The sequence below is a fragment of the Ipomoea triloba genome, chromosome 11 (assembly GCF_003576645.1).
Source record: "Ipomoea triloba cultivar NCNSP0323 chromosome 11, ASM357664v1".
Lineage (NCBI taxonomy): Eukaryota > Viridiplantae > Streptophyta > Magnoliopsida > Solanales > Convolvulaceae > Ipomoea > Ipomoea triloba.
Genome location: NC_044926.1, coordinates 12,154,334 through 12,161,994, shown reverse-complemented (window position 1 = coordinate 12,161,994; position 7,661 = coordinate 12,154,334). Strand labels below are relative to the sequence as shown.

The 7,661-nt window shown below is 30.3% G+C and overlaps 1 non-coding gene across 1 annotated transcript; it reads left to right on the top strand.

Moving 5' to 3' along the window:
- The first annotated feature begins 1,626 nt into the window (after nt 1-1,626).
- LOC115997706 lies at nt 1,627-1,788 on the top strand. The gene has a single exon (XR_004093801.1). It is a non-coding gene; the product is annotated as a U1 spliceosomal RNA (small nuclear RNA).
- Nucleotides 1,789-7,661: the final 5,873 nt, after the last annotated feature.

The following is a 7,661-nucleotide window of genomic DNA, read 5'->3' as shown; positions in this document are numbered from 1 at the left end:
GTTCAAAATGCGGCGGGCGATCCGGTGCGATCATGCATCTAATTTTACGGTCCAATTTCATTAATCTACTGAAATTCGAATAAATATATATATATATATATATATATATATATATATATATATATATATATATATATATATATATATGTTATACCTAATATATACTTTTATATTTACAATATAACCCCAAGTATATATAATTACCAAAATCTAACCCTCCACCTCCAAAATCACATTCTAAATTATGATTCAACTATAAACATTGCTGTTAATTCTGCTGTAAGTGTTATTATTTAATTTTTTATTAACTGTTCTTACTGTCATAATTTTTAATGAAATGTCGAAACTTTATTATGTGAGTTGATTGTTTATTATTTATGAGATTATATAGGATAACAAATAATAATACAATTGAATTTATTTCTAAGCAAGTTAACGAGCATTGTTACAGAACTTGTATTGTTGAATTTTGCATTACGGACTTTTACTTATTAAACTTATGGTGTTAGATATTGTATTATGAAATATGAACTTATGGTTTTGTCATTCATTATGAAATATAAACTTAGGTATTTTTTATAAATTTTTTACAGGTATACAGTATACTTATTTAAATAAGCTCAAAGCTTGGAAGCCTTTTTAAAGGCCTATATGTTAAATAGGCTTTTAAAAATGATTTAGGCCAGGCCAAGCCAACTGTAGGCTCAAGCTTGAGCCTAAAAAAAATCTACATACAGGCACAGACCCAGGCTCAGGCTTTAAATTTTCATAGTAGGTTCAGACCTAATTTTCTAAAGTTCGGCTCGGCCTAGTCTATTTCCACTCCTACTGGTGAGTGAAAGCTGAATTTAACGATCACTTGAAAGGTGGACTAGGAAATCACTAGACCGCTGGCAGGGACGGATTTTGGGCTACAGCACAGGGCCCCAAATTTTAGAGGGCCCCAAATTTTAGAAGGTCCAATATTTAATTTTTACCTAACTAGTTAAGACATTGAAAAATAAAAAGTTTGCAATTAATATTAAATAATTCTAAATGGAGAAGTGGTAAAAATGCAAGTTTATTGTAATTTATACTTGAGTTTAGAGGTTCAATTCCTATTGTGTGCAAATTAATCTTTTAGTTTTAAAGATTACCCTTTTGGTAGGGGGCCTCATTTATTTACAAGAACGGGGTCACAAAAATCTAAAAACCGGCCCTGACCGCTAGTATCAATGTGGTAGTTTGTACTACCTTCGCTCTAACCGGATTTGATTTGTCTATACCAACTACCGGTGACATCGTCGCGCTAGACCGCCAATGCCAGTGCTATGGGACTATTATGATTTTAGGTTGAGGGTTGCAGATTGCAGAATCTGGCAATAGAGGAATGGAGAAAGCGGGAGAGAGAGATTCCATCGAATGAAGAGAGTTGCTTGATTCAAGATTGGTGTTACAAATCCAACTTCAATTTCTTTTCATTCTTTTGCTTACGTATTTTCTGTCAATCTATGGATTTGGGCTAAAACCAATGGTTGTTTGTTGGAGTTACATAGATGATTTAGGGATGTTGTCCCACATTGGAAGTTCATAAAACAGGAAAGGTAAGAAAGGATTACAAAAAGATAAGTCATAACAACGTAAAACATACTTACCTGGACAGGGTCAATGGCTGATCAAGAAGAGCCATGGCCTAGGCTAGTGACCTCTATTGCACTTTTGGAGGGGTGCTAGTTTAAGGTCTCCCTAAATGGGAGAGCCTATGTCATAATTTGTGGAAGAGGGGACTTGCGTTCGCGCAGACCCCACCAAGCTCGAGTTTAATTTTTTATGATGTTTTGTTTGACTTCATGACATTCAATTTTTAAATTATTGTTGTTGGAGAATATTTTAGTGTGGATACAAGGTTTGTCTTTGCTCATAAATTGGCTTTAGTCTTTAGATTTGATGTTTGATACATAAACTTTTGTTATCTTCAGTCTTGTATGATGCATTAGCTAGGAAAAGTATATGATTGAGTGAACACTAGAAAGTTTCAAAGGTATTTGGAGTGTATGGTATTTGAAGTAGTAGCTATATATGTATCCGACAAGTACAAATATTATCGAGAAATTAGGTTGGTGACAATTTGCAATTTGTGTAATCTAGAGGATTACTTCAAATTGTACGTATATACTTCTTTTAGAAAGTTGGTTTACAAGATTCATGTTTAAATAGGTTTTAGTACCACTTTAGTAATTCATTGAATCTTGAAAGTGTAAAAAACTCGAGTTGTTTTTCGGTGAAAAAGTATTTTGAGTGTGGCCTTGCAGAATAGGAAGAGTTATATCTAATTGCATTATAAAAAATTATCTAGAATATTTTATTTTGTTTTTCATTACATATAGCTGATTTGTAAATAGCTTGGAATAACTAATAAGTCTGGAAGGTTAGAATGCATTCAATGGCTTTTTTTTTTTTGTCATTGTTTAACTATTAATGTATCCTAGTACATAACTATATAAAAAAAAAAAACATTCATAAATTTTTATCAACTTTTTTATTTTAAAAAGTCTACAAAGTCATTGAAATTCTAAATTCAATACATTCTTACAAATTTTCAATGATTTCGATTTTTATCATTTACAATTTTCTTACAAAACATGTTATAATATATCATAAATTTTTTTTTATTATATAGTTCTTCACCCATATCAACATTATTATTTTTATCCGTAGTATGGTGAGACTTATAAGCTAATTACTTATATAGTACGGAGTATTAATAAGCATCAACAAAAAAAAAAACTATTTCATAAGAAATTCATAACAATATTGAAAAGTAAAATTTATAGTAATAGAATTGTTCGAATAAAATATTTAAAAATATAATTACTAGTTGCATAAAACAAAAAAAAATTATAATATTAATAGTATATATATATATATATATATATATATATATATATATAATTATACTTGATATAGTGCTAGGCATCAAGCAAAGAGCTATTATTTGCAATAGCAATTTTGGCCTACAAATAGCAACAAGGTGCTACTGTTTGCCGCCCAAAATTACTGTTGCGAACGGTAGTTTGCTATTCGTAGTAGTCTTTTGTTAAAAAGAAAAAGAAAAAAATATTACGAATATAAACATAAAAAGAATAAAAATCAAAATATACAAGTATTTATATGAATATTATGAAACATATAGTAAAATTTGATGGTGATAGATGAAAAATTTGTTTTGTTCATGTATTTAGGAAGAAAAAGTTCTTAGGGAAAGTTTAGAAGTTAGGGAGAAAAGTTTGTAGAGAAGGTTTAGAAGTTAGGGATAAAAAGTTCTCGTAGAAAAAAAATAAAAAATCAAAATATACAAACAATAATGAAGTAAAAGCAATATTATTTCGAATTTTTAGAAGAAGATTATAAAGTTTAGGAGAGAGAAAAATTGGTAGAGTTTAGGTAGGAAGAAAATATAGGATAATGAAGAAAAAATAATTTATTGAATTTAGGTATAAGGTTTATAAAGTTTAGGCAAAAAAAATAAGTTTAAATAGAAAGAGAAAACCTTCAGAGTTGGTAAAAAGAAAATTTTGAAATCTTGGGATTGAATGTAGGATTTCAACTATTTATATGTGAGAACGAAAGTCTACAAGTTCTAAAATTAAAAAGTCTACGCAAATTCATAACTTTTTGAATACCACATGTCTTTTAAAGACTCTTTAAAAGTCTTAATCGAATGCCACCAGACTTTTTAAAGATTCTTTAAAAATATTGATTGAATACCGTCTGACTTTAAAAAAACACCCTAAAAGGTTGAATTGAATACCTCTAGACTTTTAAAGTTCATAAAATTAAAGTCTTTAAAAGTATGAAAGTCATGATTGAATACAGTCTCCTTACATTCATGACCAAAAGTTCCGATTGAGACTTACATTCAGTGTTTAATTACCAAATGAAAATGAAGTCAATAAAAAATACTTATTTTGATCAAAAGAAATATGATCTATTTTAGAGAAAAACGTCTTTCAAGATATTTACTTAGAAGACATTTTACATATTCATGTGTTACGTTAAGTTCTTCTCTCTCCAAGTGATGTTATATAGGCATATTCTTAATTTCATTTGTCTAATTATTATTTGAATGTTACTGGTTTAACCAAGTTAAAATATAAATAATGTAAGACCAATACAAACAATAAAAATGCGTGCCCAACTTAACCTACAACTCAAAAGATCTAAAAATTAATTTTTTTTTTTATGTTTAGAATTATTACACCATGAGCGGGGGAAGCCACTACCACTTACGACCATCACTACACTATCGTCTATGACTTTTCCCCAAATTCTTCTGAGTTTTTGATCGCTATCAACACTCCTCATTGCTTTGATGGCAAGCCCTTTTCCCCTCCTTGTCTTGATGGCAAGCCCTGATTCTGGTCTCATTTATTGCTTTGATTCACCTACCTTCAATCGTTTCTTTATTGCTGGATATTGCTTTCACTATAAGAAATTTCACATTTAGTGACAATAGAAGTTATCATCGAAACTACCGGTTTTGGTCACTATTGAAATTAGTGACCACTTTTTGAAGTCATCACCTGTGCTCAATATATCCTCCGTCACTATTGTAGTAGCAACGACTTTTGAAAAATTGTCACAATTACTCAATTAAGACTTTTGGACAATGTTTACATACACTAAAAGTAGTATTTGAGTAATAACAATAGTGACCATAATAAATGTACAATTTGTTACCAAATATGTTATTACAAAAAATTGATCTACTGACAACTAAAATTGTTGCAATTAATTATTTTATTGTGACAACACTTTAGTCACAATAGTTGTACTTATTTGTGAGAATTGTTCTTAACTCAAAAATGATTATCAGTGACCTAAAAAATTGTAACAGATAATTATTTTGTTGTAGCAACAATCATGGTAGCAAATGTTGTATTTATTTGTTACAAAAGAAGTTAACAAATTTGTGTCGCTAAAATAAGTTGAAATAGTGTCACTATTGTCAATCTAGAAGTATTTATAAGTGACTATTACTTTGTCACAATTGTATTTTTTTTAATAATATTAGTAAAATGCACACAATATAAAATAATTTATTTCAAAATCTTGTCATAATTAAATATTTTAATTTAATTATTATCTAGAATAAAATAATTCATTTAACAAATGTTACTATTCAAATTAATATATATAATGACCTCAATGTCTAACAAATATATGTTGTAAGAAATACAACAAAACTCAAGTAAATCTTTTTAAAATAAAATGTCTTGATTATTCTTCACTTGAGCTAGTTGATGGAGATATATTGCTTAGCATATTTGGAAGCCCATGATTGCTTTCGCAATGAGCAAAATTTGCTTGTTTTTCTCTAAAATTGCTTGTGCGATTTCTTTAAATTTTGTAACTTCTTCTTCTAAATTCTTTTCAAGCTTCTTTAAAACTTCTATTTCTGTTTGAAGAAGAATCCTCTCTTGGACTTTTGAAGTTATCCCCTTAAGACCTCATTGTTATGAGGTTCGCCCACGACATGAGAAATATGCTTCTTACATATCCAATTCTTACCACTCTGGTCATTTTTTCCCAAGACATTACCCTGGACGAAAACATAGAAAATTGAAAAATTATATGTGAATTTTTGTGCATAAAATCAATATTTTCATCTAATTAATCTTTAGCACACAATAGATTCCAGACATCCATTTCTCTACATTTTTATCTTATAGGCCATCTTCTTGTAGAACATGAAACTGCTTTTTGTTGGAAAATTTGATAATAATATTGCATTTTAAGTGACTATTTTGTGGTATAAAATATGAGAACTTCACTTCCGATTTAATCGGGTAAATGTGAATTCGATTTCTTCTATTTAGTAGAAGAAATTAATATTTTGTACACATAAAGTAGAAAATAGGTGAATGAGAAATTGATTCTCAAAATATACCTATTAGATCACTTTAATAATGCTTTATTATAATAATATTTTATTATTATTATTATATTATTATTATTATTTTTTTGTGGATTTTGGGAGTTGTGATGTTGGAAGAAATGCCTTTGTCTCCCACGCCGTTCACCCACTCCAAAGCCACTCTCTTTTGTTGTTTTATTGTAAAAATAAAACCACTTGTACTCCCACTTCTAGATGTTGCTTTGCATAGTACATAAAGGAATTTCTTCCTTTATTTACTCCTAGGAAGGATAAAAAGCTTAGGACTTTTGTCTATTGCTTTTGACTTGTTATGGGTTAGCAAAATACCCTTAACTTGTGAAGTATTTAAAATGCCTCTAGTTGGCCATCCGGAGAGATGAAAGCAACACGGTACACTTTTCCTTTCTCTCTCTTGGCTATTATCAGAGTGTTCATTTGATTTCTTTCTTCTTGAAATAGGCCGTGTGCGAAAGGAAAATATATAAAAGAGTAGCCATTCTACTTCTTCTTGAGATTATCCTATGTGTTCAATCCTTGTTCTAGTTCGCCGAAAATAATATAGGATGAGTGCTCAACTATATTATTGTGATCCATTTTATCCTGGGAGACCGACACTACAACGCTCCTAGCACCATGGGAGGTAGCGAATCGGTTTTAAGGAAAGTGTGTTATACACGACTTGGATTTTTCCATTACTGTTTCCATTTCCATTTACGTACTGTTAATTTCAGATTTCTTATTTATATTCGGAATATATTGTTATTTTCGAATTATTTCTTGCCAATTTATGTTTTGTTATTATTATTGATGTACATGTTTATTGTACAATATTCTCCTACTATATTTCTGTCTCGATGTATTACTTAGAAGATGATCCGGCCAAAGACCTTTCCTTTTTGGTTTTTCCCCCTAACACTTTTAATGATCAAAGTGAAATACTGAAATGGCAGAAAGCTTACACTATGGACTTTTACTGTGACAGTTGTACCAGCAGGTCCCCTCAATTTCTATGTTGCTGCTTCACCATCTATTCCATCAAGCTTCTCTCCATAAGCTTCAACAGTTGGTCCCTCATTTATACAGTACCTTTAGAGTAGTTCATTCAACAAACAAGCATTTCGTTAGAGTTTCACTGGTTTCATCTCAATTCTTTCTCTGTCGAAAATAAGTCTTCTCCCCTCCCTTTACTGCTCGTAGCGCGACCATGGCATCAGGCAGTAGAGGGAAAAGCCCCATGAGGCCACATGCTGAAGATTAGCAGAGTACCCAAAATGCAGTTGATGACATCTCCATCGCTATGGAAGAAACCCTAACCCTACCTGAGGATGAAGAGTTAGTTCATCCTGGTCAGCACCCTCTTGACTGACAAAGTCATAAAGTTCAACTTCATGCAAGAAACTCTTGCCATGGTATGTAGACTAGGACGTGGTATGATGGTGAAAGAGGTAGCTATAAACCTTTTCCTTTTTACCTTCTTCCATAAAAAGGACCTGAAAAGGATGCTCAAGGATTATTGTTGAATGAGTTATTGTGTATAAAGAAATCCCTAGTTTACGAAAAAAGATTAAATAAATTAATAAAAATTTGAAAATTTAAAATATTATATATTCCAAAGGTATTAAAAGGTAGTTTTTCGCTTCAATTTGCTGGGTAATGGGTTATTTAAATACTTTCATTGTCAACAAATCCCCCAAATAGTTAATATGATTGGTTTCAAACTATTCTTTTTTATTTTTTTCATGAT